The following is a 24,459-nucleotide window of genomic DNA, read 5'->3' as shown; positions in this document are numbered from 1 at the left end:
TCTGACACCACAGACAGGATCTTTCCATAAGACGGGAGGTTACACGTAGTCTCGCAATAATAAGAAAGGAAGGTTAAGGTCCGTTTCTTCCAATCTATGGTTGGTTGATGTGTGTGTAACCAGGGAAGTCCCAAAACAATGGGAAAGTGGGGTGAAGATAATAGATTGAAGGTGGTGGTCTCCGTATGAGACTCGTTAGTAGTGACGAGAAGTGCTTGTGTCTGATTAGTGATTGGGCCAGAAGCTAACGGGATACCGTTAATAAGACTAATAGAGACAGGCTTAGGTTTTGAAATAATAGGTACTTTATTTAAAGTAGCAAAACGTATATCGATATAATTTCCGCAAGATCCTGTGTCGATCATGGCTTTAGTGGTAATCCTAGTCTGGTCCCACTGCAATGTCAAACGAACAAAAAGATAAGGGTTAGTAATTGAAGTTGTTAATCCCCCCAGGAGGACATGTGAACACTCACCCTCTTTTTTGCGGGCAAAGGGACAGACGCTTATCATATGATCCGGGGATGCGCAGTACATGCAGAGATTACTGGATCGTCTCCTGGCTCGTTCAGTAGTTGATAAAGGTGGGCGTATGGTTCCTACCTCCATAGGAGTAGGGTCAACAGCGGCAATCCGAGAAGGACTGGACAATGGCATTCCCATTTTTTCAGCCTTTCTTTCTCGCAGCCGCCTGTCTATGTTGATACTGAGTTGTATCAAGGCATCCAGAGTGCCAGGTAAATCCGCTCGGGCGAGCTCGTCTTTAACGGCTTCTGATAGGCCGAGTCTGAATTGAGTTCGCAGAGATGTGTCATTCCACCCTGAATCAAGGGTCCATCTTTTGAACTCTGCTACAAAGTCTTCTACAGGTCTCCTACCTTGTTTCAAGGACCTCAATTGAATATCAGCAGTACTCTGCCTATTGGGGTCATCATATAAACTAGCGAGTTCCGCTAGGAATAAAGCATAGGAGTTGAGAAGCTGATCATCTTTCTCAAAGAGAGAGTCTGCCCAGGCCCGTGGATCACCCGTCAGATATGAAATAATAGTACAGACTTTAATATGATCAGTAAGGTAAGTACGAGGTTTTAGCAAAAAAAGTAACTGACATGCGTTTTTGAATTCACGAAATTTTTTGCGATCACCTGTAAACACTAAGGGAGGATTTATTTTGGGTTCAGGGGGCTGAGCAGTGGCAAGTTGTGATAGACGGGTTACCTGCTGCTTCAGAGCCTGATTGTCTTCTTTTAATTCAGTAAGAGCATGTATTAATGCATTTACTTGTTGTTTTAATTGTGTCACTTGAGTGGGTATTTCTGCTGAATCCATTTTTGGGTTCGTTCAATCTGTAACGCTCCTGCGTTTTTGTAACAAGATGGATTTGCAGCTGCAGAAATCTCCACTCAGCAGTCATGTAGAGATGTGTTGAAATACCAATTCCAACTCCCAAGACTCATCACTGTGGCCTGCCTGATTCAGCATACAAATATACACACTCAATAAGATGTTCCTGGAGTGATAGATGTATATAGCAGTATAGTGGTGATGTGCTGAAGGGACAGGTATGAACAGTGACAGTAGATGGCAAGCACTCGAGAGAAATGTTCAGGAGAGTATAGATGGTAACAGGTAGGATGCAGATAGGTTAGCAATCATGTATGTTAGTAGGTGGTAGAATAGCAGATGACATACAGGAGAGACTAACCCAGTGCAAGGATAGATGTTAGTAGGCTCAAGAGCTAGCAATCTAAATAACAGTGCAGATGATAGGTTTAGTATTGCATAGAGAGTGACAGTCTTTAGTGAGCAATAGATATAGTGTAAGTAGGTTTTATGGAGGTTTCCCCTGCGGCAGAGGCGTAACTAGAACCTTCAGGGCCCGATGCAAGAAACCATGAAGGGCCCCTCAGACCCCTGGCCGGGGCCCTTCCCTTCAAGCCCGGGGCTCTTCCCACTAATCCTGGGGCTCTTTACTCTCATTGCATGGCCTTTTATTATGGTCCCGCATCAGGATCCTTTCACAAATTCTGCAGTGGGCCCCCTTCCTGCAATCTTGGGGCCTCCCCACAGTGGTGAAATGCCAGGGCCCGGTCGCAAGTGTGACCTTTGAGATCCTAGAAGTTCACCCACTGGTTTGCTACCGGGCCCCCTGGAGCATGGGGCCCGGTAGCGATTGCAACCCCTACAACCCCTGTAGTTACGCCCCTGCCCTGCGGGGTACTTATCACTAGAGAGTAGGTTAGTAGCGGGGTCCGGTAATGAGGAGTGATCCGGTAGCGAGATACAGGGATCAGGAGCGAGGTTCCGGTCTGTTCAAGGCAAAGGAAAGCAACTGGAGGTTCCGACAGCGAGACACACTAGCAAGCATGTGGACAGCCAAGCAGGTTGAGTGAAGGGTAGAAGCAGCAAGCCGAGAGTGATCGGGTAGCGAGATACAAGATCAGATATGACACAGGTTCAGGTAGCGAGATACAGGAGCGTGTGACATCTAGTATGCTGCTTCACTGATGGCAGGATCGAACTAACCATGCGGTTGAACGAACGATGTGAGTGAGACCGCCGGCGGTTGAAATAGCCGCTCTGCGGCGCTCAGCAGTGACCTCATCGCTCTTAAAGGTATATGCGTACCACCTAAAGGGAAAGGTGGGACGCATTGAAAAGAAAGTAGTAAATAAGGGTACTAGAGGCACCAGAATCTTACACGTATTCACTAATGATTGGTCTATGGACCCCCTAGTCACTCCAATCACATTCCTAGCATTCTCCTGCCCCCTCAATTGGCTTTTGCTAATGGTTCTGGTCCAATCATGGGCTTTTAAAGCCCATTTCCTGTCCCATTGCATTTTGGTCGGTTCTGGTTGCCGAATTCCGAACTTTTTGGGCAAAAAGTTCTAAATTCGGCCGAACCTCGAACAGCCAATGTTCGGGTCGAACTGATGGTCGACCCGAACCGTTCGATCATCCCTACTCCTTGCCTGAGCAACTTCACAGTTCTCCGAGCTCCTGTCTGCTTACTACTCGGGTATCCTGTCTGACTACTGTGTACCAATCTCGGCTTCTTATTCTGTCTTTGCTTGTCTGCTGTCCACCCTTACCTAGGCTTGTTTTCTGGTTTTCCCTTTAGTCTCCTGTTGTTGTACTCTGCACTCGCTAAGTGGTCTCTGCATTCTCAGCTGGGCATACCTGGGGGCAGCGAACTGGTTGGAGCTTGCTGCAAGGCCATCCCCACCATCAGGGGCTCTGGGGAATAAGCAGGCTGGGGCTTAGACTCCGCTCCCTGTGGAACCCCGAGTTGGCAAGCTACAAGGGCTTGCTTTCTGGTTTTCCCTTTAGTCTCCTGTTGTTGTACTCTGCACTCTGGCGAGCTACAAGGGCACATTATCACAGACTCTTGAAACCTTCTGCTGGTTTGGGTTCTCAAGACCTACTTTTAGAACCTCAACAGCCTCATTAGCTCTTTATTTTGGTCTTTCTTACCTCCCTGTGTTTAAAAGTTTTTCAGTAGCCCTGGGGTCAGGGTGGTCTAGCTGTACCTAATTGGAAAAAATATTATCTTGTAAAGCAAATGGTGTTTGCACGCTGTGGACTCCTGGAGGATGATAAGGATCAGGCCTCCGTGCGGGAGGCGGAAGCATTGAGCTCTTATGAGCATCTCCATCTGGCTTTTTTTAGAGGGACACGCTCTACCCTGCTGCTTACGGTATCCATGAAGGCTACCATTAAGGCCTGAGAAACCTCACAAAAAATAAATGCACCCTGACATGACTGGGGTCTCGTGCTCCTCCCCACTGTGGATGAATCCTCGACTTCCATGTTTTTCTACACTACCGGATCCAATGTTGTGGGCTACACAGGCTATTAAAAGGGTAGGAGTCATTGTTTGAGGGGGCTATCTACTTACCTTTGACAAACTGAAAGCAAACTATAGTCTTCAAAATTATTATTTTCTTCGCTATCTCCAACAAAGATATGCATATTAGTCACAGTTTGGCACCTTGACTATTGAGGCTCAGCCCTCAGTTCTTGAAACATTGTTACTTGATGATTCCTTGACATAAACTTTGTCTGTGGTATATAAAATAAAGTTTTGGAACTTCACCTTCCTTAGTAATCCAGTGTAGAGAGATGTGGAGTAGTGAGGTCTCAGATATTCAAGCTGAGCATTGAGATATGTGGGACCACCCATTTAAACATCTGGTTTCAGCTAGAGACCACCCGATCATCCATGACTTTTGGACAGAAGTCACATTTGCTGGCTACCCCCGTTCTAATGACAGTTTCTGTATGCCTGCTTGGCTTAGTAGAGTCTGTGGTCCCGACCAGTGCTCAGAGAACCCTACTCAACATACTGTTGTTCTATGCTCACATAGGTGTGTGCAGCCTTTTTGCATTAGGGTCTGCACTTCAAAGCTCATTGGAGCACACAGGGGGACCCGGGCAACAGAAAGAAGAGGAACGGGGACAGGAGGGGTGGCAAGGGGTGGCATACATTGGTATGGATCACCTGTATTTTCCTCCTGTGGCAGCTGAATATGGGCGAGAGGGATGGGAGGAGAAGCCTACTTTTAGCTGCTGCTGCAAAAGGAAAATACAAATCAGTTCCACTAAATTTCAACCCTGTTCTCCTCCTGTCAAGGTTCTGGTGGTCGGCAAGGAAGGATTGCCGTTTACCTCTCACCTGCCCGTGATCTACCCGTCGATTGATGGGTTGCCAACCACAGGTCCATCTCTTGCGCATGCCTATGTATGCTCACAAGGCCATTATTTTACACTGGAAGAAACCCACAACGCCTATGGTGTCCTTCTGGAAGAAAGGCCTAGTAAACTCCATAATCCAATTCTATAGGACCACCTACCTTTCTAGGGGTTGTGTGAAAAAATTTGACAAGATATGGCAGGTGTGGTTGTCATCCTACTCTACCACAGGGTCATTTCATTGTGATTATTCTTGCACTGCATAATATAATGATTTATTAATCCTTGTGACTGTCCACTGGGTACCTGGCTTATTCACTAAGAGTCGGTTACTGTAGCCCTTTCCTTTCTCTTTCTCGACAATCTAATGTTTATGACTCTAATGGTTACTAGTGCTGCCACTCGGTCTCAGTGGGACTACAGCAATGTATTTTCTCCTGCTCCTTTAGCTCTGCACAACGCTGAGACCTGTTAAAAAGTTTCTAACTCTCATGTTACTACAGGGGCCGATTAGCCAAGAGGGAGACGGGTGGGGAGAGGAGTTTTTTGATTTGTTTTTTTTTTTTTTCTGTTGCCAGTTTTGTTTAGTTGGTTTATGTTACTATCACAAGATTTTTGCTCAGGTATAAGTAACCATTGACTATGTTTGGCCCTGCGTGGTCTTGATTTTTCATGGAAGCTTACTGTGATGCTGTTTGTCTATGTATTTGTATTTCTGCAAAATGTTTACTAAAAAGAACTTTAAAAAAAAAAAAGTTCTTCAGCAATAAATACTAAAAAGAAATCCTCTAAGACCGAGCCTGAGTTGTCGGTGTGCATGGGATGGTGCCTGTGTGACTGACGGCTTCTGTATTACATTGGGAGACCTGGCTATATTCTCAGTAGCCCCTTTGGTGGTAAGTGCTACTGAATACTGAATATATAAAAGTATTCAGTATAGTGATACTGAATATATAAAATAAAAAATGTCTGTCTGGCTTAGCAGCAAGCCTAGTTGGCAACACAATCAAAGAAGGTAGAGTTAGAATCATAGAACATAGACACCCAATTAGTAACTGTGAAGGGGATTTACGCTGACTCTTCTGTGTCATGACATTTTGTGGAAATGAGACATTCCGCTGCACAGCTTAGGTGGCTAATTTTAACCACGACTTTCAAGAGAAGGCAATCACGAGAAAATGTTTCTGAACAAAGATGAAAAACAGATTTTGACTTGAAGAAAAAAATGTCAGTTTTGCTGAAAAAATATACTGAATCTATGTGTTCTAAAACCCATTTTGTAATTTAATAATTAGCAAGGGGAAGGCTCCCATGCAGGTACACAGAAAACCTAAGAAACACTCTAAACCTTTTCTTTACAACTTTTTTTAATTCCAGCCTGTCCATTGTGCCATGATTTTTGTTCAATCTGATATACAGTAAAACCTTGGATTGCGAGCATAATTTGTTCTGGAAACATGCTTGTAATCCAAAGCACTCTTATATCAAAGCGAATTTCCCCATAAGAAATAATGGAAACTCAGATGATTCGTTCCACAAGTCCTTCAGTTTATAGTCTATATACAAAGATTATAGCAATGTGGTTGTGTAACCATAAAATGTCCATCCACAATATGTAGCCTTCCCAAGGGGATTAGAAGCAAAATCTAGCAGAGCTACAGAATATAAGAGAGATGAGAGGCGCCTCTAAGTGTAGCAATATGGTTACATTTAATGAAGGTTCAACATTTAGCAACTCACTTGATGATTAAAATAGGCACATCTAAGTATGCAGGCATCCGGGGTAAAGCTGTCCGCATAGACCATCTTCTGAACCACCGGCTTTCACCACTGTCAGTCTGCAATCCTGACCGGGAAGAATAGCCTGCAGTAGAGTAATCTGAAAGTGAGGCTTTGAATCACTCGTGGAGTGCAGCGGTGAAGGGATGATGAAGATTGCTGTGCAGAGGATGGTCTATGCGGACAGCTTTACCCCAGATGCCTGCATACTTAGGTGTCCCTGTTTTAATCATAAACCATGTGAGTTTCTAAATATTGAACCTTCATTAAATGTAACCATATTGCTACACTTTAGAGGCTCCTCTCTTCTTTTTTATACATGACGCTGCTTGTATATCAAGACATCGCTTGTATATCAAGTCAAATTTTTTTTTTTAAATTTGCTTGTCTTGCAAAGCGCTCTCAAACCAAGTTACTCTCAAACCAAGGTTTTACTGTATATCCAATAGACCAAAAAGTCAATAGGGGCATAGGCAACAATAAAAAGCTAACAGATGTTTTAACCTTTTCAGTATTTATCAAGCAACTTAAAAGTTTTTAACTTGAATTCAGTTTAAAGTTGACCTGAACTCAAGAAAAGTGGAGAAATGTGGTGAAGTGTTACTCACTTTTATCAAAAGCTTGACTAGTATAGAACAGATGTCACTATAAACCTGGCTGAAACCAGCCCACCACCCACTTGCACCCTTTCCTCTTTACCTTATCCCAATAATCGAGACGACACTGTGAGTGGAATAAAATTGGCCATAGCAGCCCTTTTATTAACAAAGTCCAAATTAAATTAACATAAATTAACATAAAGGAAAAAAACATTCCTTAAAACAGAAACGTCAAAAAACCGTTAAAGCTTTTGTTGGTCTTTGAGGCCCCCCATTTAATGTTCAGATAAATACTACACTGCGGGCCCACTTAAACATACTAGGCCTCCAGCCGCAAAACGCCAGCTCTGAGACAACACTCTACCCGCATTGTACCCATTTTTCCTTCCAGTTAAAACTGACATCAACTGGAACGCACCAGAGGGAACCTACCACCAGTGGGTCCCGAACCATTACCTTGACTTAAAGGTTCTTGCACCTGCCAGCAAAGACCAACAAAAAACGCCACGACATCCCAGGCAAAACTGTCAAAACAAAGAAAAAGAACAAACCCCACCAAGAAACCATAACAAACAGATTTGAAACAATAGGGAGGGAAGCTGCTTCTGCCGAGTGAGGGGACTTTTTTGGCGCCCCAGCAGATCCAACCTCTTCCTGCCTGACAGCCTCACCTCCCCCTAAAGCTAACCTAAACATCCTAGCCCCCCCCCCCATAAACACACCCTGTCTAAACTTGTGCCTACCAATTTAACCCCTACCACTCCCCTGTCCACCTAGTCATGCTGGCCCTCCACTATCTCTCCGCTCCTGCTCCGGGCCTTACTTTGCTAGAGGAGGTGCCTGAGGATCTGCAGAGGAAGAAATTCTCTTCTCCTATTTCATTTATCATTTGGGTATTAAAAAATCAAATCAATATATTCAATAGATTTCCCCTTTATTGGTATCCTGATTGTTGCTCTAAGTTATGCCTTTAAAAGTGTAAAGCTGGTAGTGCTAGGTTGAGGTGACATTAAATGTTTTATTGGTATCCTGATTGTTGCTCTCAGTTATGCCTTTAAAAGTGTGGAATTGGTAGTGCTAGGTTGAGTTGACATTAAAAGTTTTTTTTTTTTTTTTTTTTTTTAACGTTGCATGTCTAATCTTATTCGAGTAGTACACTATTACTACACCAATAAAGTCCCCTAGTACCTTTCTGCCTGTTTTTGACAGTCATCTTTTTTGTATGGATTGCTCATAAAATATTTTTTTACCAGGAAATAGCAAAGCTACCAGAAACTAATATATTTATTACTTCTTAGGCCCCTTTCACATGGGCACTAACATGTCAGCTGACACCCGCTGCTATCCGATCCTATCCTGTCCTTGAAATCCAGACGGATGGAAACCCTATTTTAACCTGCAAAAAAAAACCCAGGGCCAGCGCGTTCTGAGGACCAGCGTAACAGCTGTAAAAACGCCTGACGCTGCTAAAGTCTGCTAAACGCGGCTTAACTCTGTATATCAGCATTAAGCTGCGTGAGGCGTTTTTAAGCTGTAAAAATTTGAATAGTCACTGTAATTTGAGGAAAACCAGGAAATTCATTCTTACATTACCCAAGAGTCCTTTGATCAGCCATGTAAAGCGCTTCTCAAACTGTTGGCGCTATATAAATCCTGTATAATAATAATAATGTGGTGGTGAGAGGACAGGGAAGATGGCTGCTGATGTCTCCCAAGCAGAGGAGGCGCATCCAGCAGGGCCAAATTAAGAGCATCATAGGCCTGGTGCTGAGGATTTTGGTGGGCTAAGGGTGAATAAACTGATTGCTGAGACAAGCACTGCATCTGATAAAGAAACATACTGAAGTTACGGACTATTTAACAGCACAAATCAAAAAGAAGCACCTTATATCTGTCTGGGCACGTTAAGTTTAATTGCACTATTTTCACCTCACCTCACCTACTCACCTCCCCCTAGCGTTGCCATCACCGTGACTGGCTCCGCCTCCGCCCGCGTGAACGTCATGTCAGGGAGCGCAAAGGGCAGGGAGGGGAGGCTCAGGACGGGAGAAGGAGAAAGTGAGGAGAGAAGTCCTTCTCCAGTTCTCCTTCACATCACACTATGCAGTGCAGCAGCGATGCAATGCCGGCCTGCCCGCATAGATGAAGAGAAGCGGTTCGGGAGCTTGGGCAGAGTGGTGTCACCCTCCACCCGATGGACACCCTGATGCGGTCCGGCCCGCCCCGCCCCCCCCCCCCCCGCACCCCCCTTGTGACGCCACTGCCAAGAGGCCCCTGAAAAATTTGACCAGAAAATTTCAGGCTAGCTACTCCAACATTTTAAGAGTGGTAAATGAAGATCTGAGCTGCGGCCCCTCTAATTTCCCTACTGTGACTGCACCTATAGTAACATGACGGGCTCCCCACTCCTCTAACCGCTCATTCTGCCCCCCCACTGACAGATCCCCCATCTTCATGCTACAGCCGCTGTGAAATCCTCAGGGATAAGCACTGACCATTCGGCATGCAAGGGGTATGTGTTCCTCTCATGCGGCCTGTATCCCCCCCATCATGCAGCCTGTGTCCCCGCCATCATGCAGCCTGTGTCCCCGCCATCATGCAGCATGTGTCCCCTGTCGTTGTGCAGCCTGTGTCCCCTGTCCCTGCCATCATGCATCCTGTGTTCCCCATCACGCAGCATGTGTCCCTGCCATCATGCATCCTGTGTCCCCCATCACGCAGCCTGTGTCCCCTGTCCCTGCTATCATGCAGCCTGTGTCCCCTATCACACACAGGGCCAGCCTTTGGGGTGTGCGAGCTGTGCGGCTGTGCGAACAGGGGCACCGTTCGGCCATTACAGCTCGCAGTCAGTTACTCACAGGACAAGACTCATCCGACGAGTCATAGCAGGTGCTGCCAGGGCAAGTCCCCCTGCCCTGGGGCTGATTGAAGATCAACGCGGCACTGGCACCTGAAAAAAAAATGGCCGTGGCCGGCCTGACAGGTACACTGGGCATGCACCACTGGCGCTCAGGAAAGCCTGTAAATGCTTGGCTATTCTCGGGCAGACGCGCATGCGCGGTGACGTGTTGGTGCCGGGTGGTGCCATTTTTAAATGCAAAGCCAAGGCGCCTCACCAAATGGTAAGTGAAACCCCTCCACAGCCCCTGCATCTCCTCAGGAGATGCAGTGCTGCGGGCATGGTACAGGAGATTCTCCAGGAGAATCTCCTGTACCATGCCCGCAGCACTGCATCTCCTGTACTATGCCTGCAGCACTGCCTCTCCTGTACCATGCCCACAGCTCTGCATGTACCATGCCCACAGCCCTGCATCATGCCCGCAGCCCTGCATCTCCTGGACCATGCCTGCGGCCCCTGCATCTCCTGTACCATGCCCTCGGCCCCTGCATCTCCTGCACCATGCCCTCGGTCCCTGCATCTCCTGCATCATGTCTGCAGACCCTGCATCTCCTGCACCATGCCCGTGGCCCCTGCATAGTCCTGGGCTTTGAGTGGGGATATCTGAATGATATCTGAATGATGACTGCAGCATGATTCAGATATCATTATTTTCTGCCGGCGATTCCCTTCACCGTAAGAACAATCATAGCGGCAGTTAAGCTGCTTGATTCTTCTTACAGGCAGCGGGAGAATATTTTTTTCCTCTTTGTGTATGTTTAGGTGACCAGGGGGCGAGGGGTGAGGCCCGGGGGGGGGGGGGGGGGAGGCACAAGATTAGCTCGCACAGGGAGCCTAAACACTTAAGGCCAGCCCTGATCACACAGCCTGTGTCCCCTGTCCCTGCCATCATGCAGCCTGTGTCCCCCATCACGCAGGTTGTGTCCCCTGTCGTCGTGCAGCCTGTGTCCCCTGTCCCTGACATCATGCAGCCTGTGTCCCCCATCACACAGCCTGTGTCCCGCCATCATGCAGCCTGTGTCCCCCATCACGCAGCTGGTGTCCCCGCCATCATGCAGCCTGTGTCCCCCATTATGAAGCTTGTGTCCCCTGTCCCTGCCATCATGCAACCTGTGTCCCCCATCACGCAGCCTGTGTCCCCTGTCGTCATGCAGCCTGTGTCCCCTGTCGTCATGCAGCCTGTGTCCCCTGTCCCTGCCGTCATGCAGCCTGTGTCCCCCATCATGAAGCTTGTGTCCCCTGTCCCTGCCATCATGCAGCCTGTGTCCCCCATCACGCAGCCTGTGTCCCCTGTCGTCGTGGAGCCTGTGTCCCTGGTCCCTGCCGTCATGCAGCCTGTGTCCCCCATCACGCAGCCTGTGTCCCCAGTCCCTGCCGTCATGCAGCCTGTGTCCCCCATCACGCAGCCTGTGTCCCCCGCCGTTCATGCAGCCTGTGTCCCCTGTCCCTGCCGTCATGCAGCCTGTGTCCCCCATCACGCAGCCTGTGTCTCCCGCCGTTCATGCAGCCTGTGTCCACCGTCACTCATGTAACCTGTGTCCCCCATCATGCAGGCACGCCATGAGAGAGCTGCCACTCCTCTCAGTTATATCAATGGAGGGATGTTCTCCTGATCAAATATAAACATATATATATTTTTTTTAATTCTTTCATTTATATATATATATATATATATATATATAATTTTTTTAATCCTAATATTTTATATTTGGTATTTAATATTTATCTTTAGTAGTTAATTATATGTAGTATTTCTTATTATTTATTTTTTTATTATTATTTAGTATACTTAATATTTATTATTAATTTTATATATATATATATATATATATATATATATATATATATATATTTTAGAACAGGAGGAGCCACTTTTAATAAAGAAAACATGTATATATATGTATATATTGTGACAGGAAGTCAGGTAAATCTGGGGATGTAGTCACAGAGAGGAGACACATTTCCCACCTGGTTTGGAAAGTTCACCAATTACTATAGGGTGTCGGCTGCCAAAGGCAGCAGGAAGGTGTAAAGAAGTTGAAAGGCCTTCAGCTGTTCGGAATGAGGAAATGAAGGCCTCTATAATTTGTCCAGAGGAAGTCTATGGATTGCTGCCTCCTGTCGCTGTGTGGGCTGGGAGAGGAGTACAGACAGATGAGTGCCTCCCGACAAGCTGGTGAGCATGGGAGAAGACCCCCTGAAGTGATGTGCGCTAAGGAGGGTAAACGAGTGTGAAGACTACACAAAGGTGAGGACATGGACTGTTTTTCTATGTGGAGAGAAAACAAAGGGACATGTTCCATATGAAGAGGAAAAGGGACATGTTAAATGAACTATTTCTATGTGGGAAGAAATAGATGAACTGTGTTCAATGTGAAGAGAAAAGGGACATGTTCAATGTGAAGAGGAAAAGGGACATGTTCAATGTGAAGAGATAAAACATGGACTATTGAGAGTCTGCTGTGTGATCAGCCAAGTCTGCCCAACAGTAGGTTGGGGACAGACTTCATTAGTTAGGTTCGAGTGTGTGAAGGTAGCCGCCCACAGAGGCAAGGATTTATTTTCTGTTTTATTTTATTTTGCTGGTTTTGACGCTTGCAGTCTGGTGAAGAAGAATGCATTAATAAACCAAACTGTTGTTTGCAAGCACTTCTCGGCTATCTTCTTGTGAAAACGCACCCCCCAAGGGGTCATCCACGCCTACCACCGAGCTAATCCCTCACAATATATATATATATATATATATATACACGTGGAAGTATATATAATATATAAGTGGAAGTAAAAAAAACATATACTTAGTATTTAATATTAATTATATATATTTTTAGAACAGGAGGAGCCGCTTTTAATGGCTAGAAGGCCTGTATTAATGACACAGCTGCACCTCCTTCCCGCCTCCTCTCAGTTCTACCCTCCAGCCCCGCCTCCTCTAAGTCAGCTCGCAAAATGTTCCTCCCTGCCCCACCCCGCCCCCTGTAAGGACTCGATTGTGAAAGATTGCTATACCCTGTCAGACTCGATGATGACAACTCCGTCCCGCCTTGCGCACTGGTGACTCACACAGCTGTTTCATGACGTGCCGCCACAGGAAGTGACGGGGGTATAGCAAACTGACAGGGTATAGCAATCTGTCAGAACACCGGCATTGGCCGAGCACACAGCAGGAGAACAGCAGGAGGATGGCGGGGGAGGATAGCGAGGGGAGGACGGCGGGGGAGGACGGCGGGGGATCGCAGGGGAAGGTGAGTTTTAAAATGTAAAACAACAGATTTCCATGCAAAACAATGTACCGCTTTTAGCACAGAAATCTGGACATAATCAGACCGTCAGGGATGTTAACCACTTGCCGACCAGTTACGTTGACTGTTCTGCGGCAAAGTGGCTCGTTATCCTCTGGCGACGTAGACCTACGTCACCAGACATTCCCCCATTCCCTATTCAGTTACAGCGGGAGTCAGGCATGGGGAGGAGTGATCACCGCTGCTTTTCCCCGATCGTCGGGGATCGAGTGTGGAAATCCGCCCGCTTGTGTAAACAAAGCAGGCGGATCTCCTAAGTGACAGGCAGGGTCAGATTGCAGGGTTCAGCATAGCTGAACCTGCGATCTGTCCCTGTGTCACTCAGTCACCTCCCCCCCACACACGTTAGTAAGCAACAGGCATACATTAACCCCTCCCTCTCCAATAAAAATTAACCCCTTCCCTGCCAGTGTCATTTTTACAGTAACAGTGCATATGTATAGCACTGATTACTGTAGTAATGTCACTGGTACCCCCAAAAGTGTCAAAAATGTCAGTCAAGGGTCCGATCTGTCCGCCGCAATGTCGCGGTCCCGCAAAAAAAATCACAGATCGCAGCCATTACTCGTTAAAAAAAAACACCAAAAATGACAGAAATTTTTCCCTTAGTTAGTAAACGTAATAACTTTTGCGCAAACCAATCAAAATACGCTTATTGCGATTTTTTTTACCAAAAATATGTAGCAGAAAACAAATTGGCCTAAAATGATAACAAATTTTGATTTTTAAATTTTTTGGGGGGGAATTTCATAAAAAGTTGCATGACCGCGCAATTGTCCGTTAAATTAATGCAGTGCCGAATCGCAAAATATGGCCTGGTCAGGAATGGGGTAAAACCTTCCGGTCATAAAGCGATTAAAAATACGCTCATTGAGAATTTTTCAAAGACATGTAGCTAAATACATTTTGGCCTAAATATATGACAAAGATTGAATATATTGGATATTTTTTAACTGTCAAAGTAGAAAAATATTGTTATTTTTTCAGAATTTTGGCATTTTTTTATTAATATCGCAAAAAATAAAAAGCGCAGAGGTGATCAAATACCACCAAAAGAAAGCTCTGTTTGTAGGAAAAAAAGGACGTAAATTTTGTTTGGGTACGACCTTGCATGACCGCGCAATTGTCAGTTAAATTCGCACAGTGCCGAATCGCAAAAAGTGGCCTGGACGTAAGACAGCAAAATCCTCCGGTGGTAAATTGGTTAAAGCAATCTACTGAGCTAGCCAGAATCACCTCTGAAGGGAGTCTATTCCACATTTTCACAGCTCTTACAATAATGAAACCTTTCCATATTTGGAGATGAAATCTGTTTTCCTCTAGATGTAAAGAGTGCCCCCTTGTCCTCTGTGTTGACCTTAAAGCGAATAACTCAGCACCAAGTTCACTATATGGACCCCTCATGTATTTAACATGTTGATCATATCCCCCCTTAATCTCCTCTTCTCAAGAGAGAATACATTCAGTTCCTCTAATCTTTTCTCATAACTGAGCTCCTCCATGCCTCTTATCAGTCTGGTTGCCCTTCTCTGCACTTTCTCCAGTTCCCCGATATCCTTTTTAAGAACTGGTGCAAAAACTGAACTGCATATTCCATAATTGTCATGTTAACAAGTTATTTCTTACACATGGCATAGATAAACTTGCAATTGCACTCCCAAAATATATTCTTCTACTCCTCCTGGGTATGGTGATACCACATGTGTGAGACTTTTTCACAGTCTGGCCATATACAGAGGCCCAACATCCAAGTAGCTGATCCCCGGCTGCGAGTGCACACGGCCACGTGATCTCCCTTCAGGAACATCCACTCAGAAGGAGGAAGCTCCCACCCTGCCCTTTATATGCATTTGCCGGGTGGATGGAGGCTAAAATGAAAACATTTTGTTTTTCATAACAAAAATTATTTTTATTAAAATTGTAATCCCCCTGTATAGTGTGTATAGTGGTATGGTCTCAGGTAACAAACCCCCCCCCCCCATTTCCTGTATAGTGTGTGCATTGGTAAATGTTCAGGCAATCCCCCATATAGTGTGTGTAGTGATATATTCTCATGTAAGCGCATGCCTGTGTGTGTGCGTGTGTACGTGTTGTGTTATTTAATCATATAATCCCCCCTGTAGAAGGTGTTTAGTAGTATATCCCTGTACTGTGGTATATTCCGGCTTATGGTATGTTACACATACTGGATAATTACCGCTCGGTACAGACACCCCCAGGAACTCCCACACTCACCTGCATCATCAGGTAGCCATCTTCTTTGCAGGCCAGAATCTGAATACTACCTGCTGTCAGCCACAGGGAGCGGAGCCAAAGAAAAGGACATATCCTCCACATTGCTCTGCACAGAAAGACTGCTCCATATTGCCCCCAGCCAGTTTATGCAATAATAACCAACCCCATTGGTGTCAGTAGCAGCAATAATAACCCCTAGCATCAGTGCCAGTTCCTGCAATTATGTCCCCCAGCATCAGTGCCAGTTTAAAAATGCTAACCCCCAGCATGAACTCGAGTTTCCCTAATAATAACTGGCAGCATACGTGCCAGTTTACACAATAATAACCTCCAATATTGGTGTCAGTTGCAGCAATAGTACCCCCAAGCATCAGTGCCAGTTTCCGCAATTATATCCACCCAGCATTGGTGCCAGTTTAGAAAATAACCCCAAGCATAAACTGCAGTTTCCATAATAATAACAGCCAGAATATGTGCCAGTTTATGCAATAATAAGCCCCCAGCATCAGCGCCAGTTTCTGCAACAATAATCCTCAGCAATGGTACCAGTTTCCGTGACAACCCTCAACATTGATGGAAGTTTCCTTAATAACTGTCAGCATTAGTGCCAGTTTACGCAATAATAACCGCCAGCATCAGTGCCAGTTTAAAAATAATAACCACCAACATAAATGGCAATTTTCTTAATAATACCTGCCAGCACAAATTCCAGTTTACACAATAACAACCCACAACATTGGTGTCAGTAGGACCTATAATAACCCACAGCATCAGTGCCAGTTTCTGCAACAATAATCCCCAGCAAAGGTGCCAGTTCACGTAATAACCCCCAACCACCCGCATTGATGGCATGTGAACTGGCTGAAGTGGTTAACTCTTCGGGGGGTTAATTAACCCGTGGACATAGCGGGTGACAGATCACGCCGCAGTGTGGCCCATTCTGAGGAGGAAGGATGTCCTCCCCAGAATGCGCCGCAGTGGACCAGCGGATGACAGATCAGCATACCGCCCTTCTGCCAGTACCATGTGATCGCTGTGACCAATCACAGAAGATCGCATGACAATTGTACACAATTGGATGGCTTCCTCTTATACGATTCATTGTGTACATTTGTGTTGCTCGCTGTGATTGGTAACAGAGACCACATTGTACAGAGAGGGCCAATCACAGCCCATCTGTAGTATGTGATTAGCTGTCGCCAATCACAGCTAATCACAGTAGTAAACACTGAATGAATGCAGGTCTATAAGCAATCATAATGTGTAAAAAAAAGAAAATCCTACTATAGAGTAGTATAGTTTTACTATGGTGTAAAAAAAAAAAAAAAAAAAGTATTACATTTTTGTATTTTTTTACATACCTTTACCATCATATGGTTATAGTGTTGCATGACAACGTAGTTATCATTTACAGTGTGACAGTGCTGAAAGCTGAAAATTGGCCTGGGCAGGAAGGGGGTGAAAGTGCCCAATATTGAAGTGGTTAATTAACAATGCTATTTGTAATATGCAGCACAAAGGGGGTTTTTGTACTGTCACTGGTCACGAATGCATTGGTGACCAGTGGCAGTTAATTAATCCCTTTGTGCTGCATTAGTGACACCAATGTCAGTGTTTATAAACCCCTTCATACAATAGCATATAGGGGTTAATTAACACTGACACTGGTGCCACAAATGCAGCACAAAGGGGTTGACTGACACTGGTCATTAGTGACCAGTGGCAGTACATTAACCCCCTTCATGTTGCATAATACAAATAGCATTGTTAATTAATTACCCTCTCCAAATCCATCCCCCCAAAGGGGTAAGATTCACAATGCTCTTACATGGACAGTGACAAAACATAGGAAATAATCATCTGCCACTGCCAGCCCAGCCTAGTGCCTTAGCTATTGCTCTGCTCACTTGCACAGTAGTGGTTCCTCGCAGGTCACACTCGCAATGCCGCCAGCACTATCTTCTCCTCTCCCATCCCACCTCCTGGGTCTGGCCTCTAAATGATGTCTTGCCGGGACTACGAAACTCCTGTCAGGCAGAGACCAGTCAAGTAGTTGTGCTGTGCCTAGACTTAACACATGCAGACTCGGCACACTGGCACTGCTCCAACGCAGCTCTGTAATTCACCTATACTAGAATGTAGCGGCCGAAGGTAAGCTGTGCAGTACAGTGTCAGTGTATTGGGCCTATATTACGGTAGGGGCTTGGAGCTGCAACTCCAATAGCCCCTATGTTAATCCGGCCCTGGCATCCAGAGATGTGGGATTTATCGCATCCTTTCTACAACGACCGGATAAGGAAGTTGAAAAAATGGATGGACATAAATACTGTACTGACACCAGGCTGGGACCATATGAGCAATGCAGCAAAAAAAAAGAAAGAGAAGTATGTTTATTTTTCTTAAATGCAAGATATATTTGCTGTGTCGTGTTAATTAAGAATGCATATTAACCCTTCTTTTCCACTTTTCTGTAGACAAAATTTTACAGCAACGCTGGAAGTCACTCCGCGACCGTGTGAGGAGGGATTTGATGGAGGAGAAGGCACCAGCTCCTCAAAAAAAGCCACAAATGTTCCAAAACCCTTTGGCTTTCCTCCGCCAAGCCATGATCGACAACAATAGAGAGTACGGGTTTTTTTCCTCACATATACTGTATTTCCCTTTGTGCATTGCTCTAAGGGGTTCTTTAACACGGGCTTTCCGCCCGGCGGACTCTGTTTAGCTCAGCGAGGATTGATCTGTGGTGGGTAGGAAAGTGCGCTGATTCAATATAGGGTGTGCTGCTACCTTAGAGTGTATGTTGTAGAATAGGTAAAGAAATCAGGTGCGCTGCCCTAGTGCATATGTGCAATATACAAAATGATGTAAACAAATAAACCAAAAATGCAATAATAATGCAAAAAAATGAAAACGTATGCAAATCGTGTAAAACAAAAAATGTCCAGAAGGTGACTAGTGATACACCAATGTGCAATAAACGTCCATATTATAAGTCCATAAATAAAGTGCAAAAACGTTTAACTTCTGGTAAGAGGCCAAGTTGGTGGTGGGACTTTGCACCTTCCAATCACAGTTCACCTTTCCCCAAGCTGGAGGATTGATCTGCCAATCCCCGCTGAGCAGGCGGATGACAGGTCCATCTCCATTCCCTGTGCAGACCTGTCAGAGCCCCGCTCTCCTCTATGGGAGATCGAATGAAAACAGACCGCCTATTCGTTTTCATCCAATCCTATCCTCCAGATGGATGGAAAATAGGGTTTCCATCCATCTGGATTTCACGGACTGGATCAAATCGGATAGTAGCGGGTGTCAGCAGTCATGTCACCGCTGACATCCGTCGCTCCATTGGGGTGCATGGAGCACCGATCAGGTCCGCACAAAAAACTGACAGGTGTACCTGATTGGAAAGCCAGTGTGAAAGGACCCTTACACTGCTTGTTGGGTGTCAGCGCTGAACTCATGTCCATACATTTTGTGGAACCTTTCAGTATACAGGCCAAGAGAAATTGGCCTTCACCGTTTATGTTAGTTGTATCCTAAAAACATTGGCAGCCATAGTTTTCCTGCTAAAAATCTAAAAATCGTACCTATTCTGCAGGCATTTTTTGGCAAGGATATTGTTTTATTCTCTTCAGGACAACATCCAACATCCTGGATGGAAGAGTGCATACGGAGGAGGCAGTAGAAGTGCCACGGACAGCACTGACCTTGCATCCCTCCATCAAGCGAGTGTGGCAAGTGTGACGGATGACTCCACATTTCAGGTAACTGTCCGTCCATTATGTCTCTGTCTGTCTGTCAGTCTATGTGCCAATCTGAACATTTTCATTTTTGCAAGAATCCAGGGACCTGGATGTGGCTTCAAGCAGCCAAAGTTGTGGCAAGGTGTGTGGCCGTGGCGGTGTGCGTCAGCATCAGAGGGGTGGCGGTTTCAGTATTGCTGCAGGAAGTGCGGCAAGAGAGGCACAGAGTGGATGTCTTCTTGGATCCTGGCAACCCACTGGCCTGCTTCTGCCGCACTTTATATCATATCCTGGAGGACATTGGGGGAGAACAGGAGAAGCATTGTATAAATCGCATGTATGGTATTGCAATGCAATTTTGACATGCTAAATTAAGTGGTGGGCCACCACCAAACAATCCATACAATGCTTTTCAGAATCCCACAATGGCCCCCGAGACCTCAGCAGTGCTAGCACCCCCCTCTCAATATCAGCCCCTCCTAAACACCAGTCACCACCTACCCAGTCTCAGACCTCCTTTTACCCCCTCACTCCTCCGTTGAATTTCATCCTCCTTCTCAGCATCCTGCTCCTTCCCATTTATACTCGCACCTCCCTCATTTCCAGGACCCCCCTACCACCATGATTTTGGGCATGAGTGCCTGCCCCAAGCCACCCACTCACACCCTGAATCAACTTTCCCCCATCCCCAATCCCCACGTGCAAGCCATGGTGACAAATCTTCCTCCATCTATCACCAGCTGGGATTCTTTCCATTTTTTTTTATTACTAAATAAAAGTATTCAAATAAATTTTATAGTTGTTTTTTTTTTTTTTTTGGTATAGTGCACAACAGTACTAATGAAATATTCTGTGTGTGTTTAAAAAAAAAAAGTAGATCTGCACATCAATAGGTGTAATGTGCATTATATCACACTGAAGAAAAAGTACTCGTTTTCCTCTGCCTGGGGCAAATGTATGCACAGCCCAACAAAGGTTAGCATACACTTGCCTCAAGCAGAAGAAAATTACCCTTTTTCCTCTGCCTGGGGCAAACGTATGCACAGCCCAACAAAGGGTAGCATACGCTTGCCTCATGCGGAAGAAAAGGACCCATTTTGCTCTGCCTGGGGCAAACGTATGCACAGCCCAACAAGTGGAAGCATACGCTTGCCTCAGGCGGAAGAAAATAACCCTTTTTCCTCTGCCTGGGACAAACGTATGCACAGCCCAACAAAGGGTAGCATACGCTTGCCTCATGTGGAAGAAAAGGACCCTTTTTCCTCTGCCTGGGGCAAACGTATGCAAAGCCCAACAAGTTGTAGCATACGGTTATCTCATACGGAAGAAAAGGATCCCTTTTCCTCTGCCTGGGGCAAACGTATGCACAGCCCAACAAGAGGTAGCATACGCTTGCCTCATGCAGAAGAGAAGGACCCTTTTTCCTCTGCCTGGGGCAAACATTTGCACAGCTCAACAAGTTGTAGCATACACTTGCCTCATGCGGAAGAAAAGGACCCTTTTTCCTCTGCCTTGGGCAAAATTATGCACAGTAGCATACGCTTGCCTCATGCGGAAGAAAAGTACACTGGAACAATAGAGGAACGGGAGACATAAAAAGAACTGACAAACATTTTAAATTGCTGTGTGTGTGAGTGTCAGCGCTGCTGTTAGTGACCAAAATGTATTAAATAAAGTAATAAACAATCCTTTAAATTGATATATATTATAAAGTGCTCAGTGTTAACCGTGCAAATGTATATATCAACACTGCCACTGGTAACCAAAATAAATAAATAAATAATTTATGATATATACTGTAAAAGTGCTCAGTGCAAAACTGTCCAAGGGGAGGGCAAATGCGTCTATCAAATCATAAGCGTCTGAATTCACATTCGGCCGGTGGAGAGCACGCTACAAGAAGTACCACTATGCCGCAATTTTGCCGTTCGTCTTATTTTTAATGTAAGTGGATATTTTTTGTTTAAATAAAGCAGTTTTTACATACTTCACCATGGTGGATATAATTTTTATATATTAATGAGGAGGATTCTGGCCAGCTCTACAAGCAGCAGCAGAACATATCGTTCACATTGAGGAGATTGGGGGACACAGCAGTTAGAAGATAGCCTGCTTGGAAGAGGATACGGATTAAGGCTTCTCCATATTATTACACAGGCCATCTCTATTCCATGTTCTGGTGAGTGGATTAACAAGAGGGGAGCACAAGCACTTTTGATTTGGAGTGGCGCAATGAAGCACTTTATCACCACCATTGCATATATTGGAATTATCACATTGGATCTGTATTTTAAGGACATTTATTTTTGTATAGAATATTGTTATTGATTGGGACATGAATATATATTTGCACAGTTTTGGACTGAGCACTTTTTTTACAGCATATATCATAAATTATTTATTTGTTTATTTTGGTTTTGGTGTTTATATATATACATTTGCACAGTTAACACTGAGCACTTTATAATATATATCAATTTAAAGGATTGTTTATGAATTTATTTAATACATTTTGGTCACTAACAGCAGCGCTGACACTCACACACAGCACTTTTCAAGGCACACACACCTTAACCACTTGCCGACCGCCTACAGTATATTTACTGCAGCAGTCAGCCACTCCTGGACAAACTGACGTAGTACTACGTCGCTCGCCCAGGAGCCTGTAGGCGAGCGACCGGCGGCTCTGATGTCCACCGGCCACTCGCGATCTCGCTCAGGAGAGGGAGAAAGGCAGACGGCTGATGTAAACACAGCCATCTGTCATTCTCCCTTAGATCATGACAGAGGCTATGCAATCCTGCTATGTAGGATCGTATGTCTCTGTTATGATCTAACAAGCCACGCCCCTTGACAGTTAGAATCACGCCCCTAGGGACACATTTAACCCACTGATCACTTATAAAGTTAACCCCTTCCCTGCCAGTGTCATTTTTACAGTAACAGTGCATATTTATAGCACTGATTACTGTAATAATGTCACTGGTACCCCCAAAGTGTCAAAAATGTCAGTTCGGGGTTCGATCTGTCCACCACAATGTCGCAGTCCCGCAAAAAAAAATGCAGATCTCCGCCATTACTAGTTAAAAAAAAAACTGTAAAAATGACATAACGCTTTCCCGTGGTTAGTAAACGCAATAACTTTTGCGCAAACCAATCAAAATACGCTTATTGTGATTTTTTTTACCAAAAACTATGTAGCAGAAAACAAATTGGCCTAAAATGTTAAAAAATTTTGATTTTTACATTTTTTTGAGACTTTCATATAAAAAATGTGAAAAATGTTGTTTTTTCAAAATTGTCACTATTTTTTTGTTTATAGCGCAAAAAGTAAAAATTGCACAGGTGATCAAATACCACCAAAAGAAAGCTCTGTTTGTGGGAAAAAAAGGATGTCAATTTCATTTGGGTACAGCGTCGCACCACCACGCAATTGTGCGTTACAGTCATGCAGTGCCGAATCGCAAAATAGGGCCTGGTCTTTGAGCAGCCAAATCCTCCGGGGCTTAAGTGGTTAATTGCCAGCAGCAGCTGTTCACAATATTACATTTATTTTTATTTGTAAGGATAATCAATACTCCTGAGTGTGAGGAATTTTCTTTTGCATACAATTTAAATTGCTTTATTCAAAGAAACAAAAAATTTTACAAGGCAGAGCTGGAAAGATCCACATTTTTTTTTACACATATTGGTTTTGCCATGACACTTCTCCATCAGGTGATACGAAAAAATCTGCAAACTGATTCCGGATGGTCATGTCAAGGTCTTACATTGCCTTCCTGTCTGCAGCCATCTTGGACATATTCTGACTTCTGTCTTTTATATTTTCTGATTGCTTCATCACTTCTTGCTGCTTCCTGGGCGTCACTTAGTGATGAGGTTGCACACAGGATATATATACCACCTGTCAGCTTGCAGTCCTTTGCTCGTGTGTTTGTGCTTCTAGGTGCATCTCTGCTGGCTATCTTCTGGTTTCTGTGGTCCTCCTTGTATGATCTGGCTTTGGCTGACGACCTTCCTGGCTCTCGATTTCCCTTTTGACTGACGACCTTCCCGGCTCTCGATTCCCATTGACTTACGACTTTCCGTCTATCCTTATCAGTTCCTCCACTCCCGGATCCGAACTCGCTCACCTCATGGTGTGGTGACCCTGAGGACCGCAACCTGGCGCCAACAAGCAGCGAAGTCCATCCCCACCATCAGGAACTCTGGTGAATACTGGTTGGTGCTTAGACTCCGCACCTCCGGTTAGCCTGCGTCTTCCACCAGGGTGAACCCGCTGTACGCTAGGCTCAGCTACGGGAGGCATGACAGTACACACGAGCCATGAATCCTGAGGATGAAGGTTCCCCTATTGTCAGGTAACCTGTGGCCCAGGTGACAAATGCACCCCGTTGGAGGCAGGGGTGCAGCGCAAGGTAGTGAACCCGATGCTGTGGATGGACCGGAACGTGAGCCCAAGATTCCCCAGGGCGCGGAGTCTAAGACCCAGCAGGTGTTCACCAGAGCCTCTAGTGGCGAGGATGGCCTTGGCTGCAGCTGGGCCCAGGTCACGGCCCCTGGGGTCCCCCGGGTCATGCTCCGTAGGGAGAGAGGGGAAGCAGTCACTCAGGACTCACGGAATGGTGATGGGTAAGCCAAGGGCGGGGCAACAGGCCAACAAGTGTAACAAAGGGACAGGCCGAAGGTCAGGGTAACAGGCAAACAGGAATATTCAGAGACAAGCCAAAGTCGGTACACAGAAAGATAGATCGAGCACACGGCAGAAAGGAAGACAACTAACAAGCACTGTTGAACAGCAAAGCAGACCTGCAGTGCGCTGGTTAATATAGACTTCCTGTGATGGCCTAGGGTGGGGCTGAAAAGGAAGGAGAGATGATAAAAAGGAACCAGAAAGGGAATCTGGCCTCTAATGCAGACATGAAGGAACAGGTAAGCTGCCAAACGCTATTGCAAGTACATGACAGTACCCCCCCCCCCCTCATACGAGGCCTCCCCCTACCCCGCCTGGGCTCGGGTTTAGAGGGAAACTTCAGATGAAACCTTTTTAACAGACGAGGTGCAAAGACCTCCGAAGCAGGAACCCAAGACCTCTCCTCAGGACTAAAGCCTTTCCAATGAACAAGGTTCTGAAGAATGCCTCTACAGAATCTGAAATCCAGAACCTGACTGACCTTGCATTCCTTAGGAATGGGCAAAGGCATGAGG

This window comes from Pelophylax lessonae (genome assembly GCF_965119305.1).
Source record: "Pelophylax lessonae genome assembly, chromosome: 2".
NCBI classification, from domain to species: Eukaryota; Metazoa; Chordata; class Amphibia; order Anura; family Ranidae; genus Pelophylax; species Pelophylax lessonae.
The sequence above is the reverse complement of the archived record's forward strand: the minus strand, read 5'-3'. Positions refer to the sequence as shown.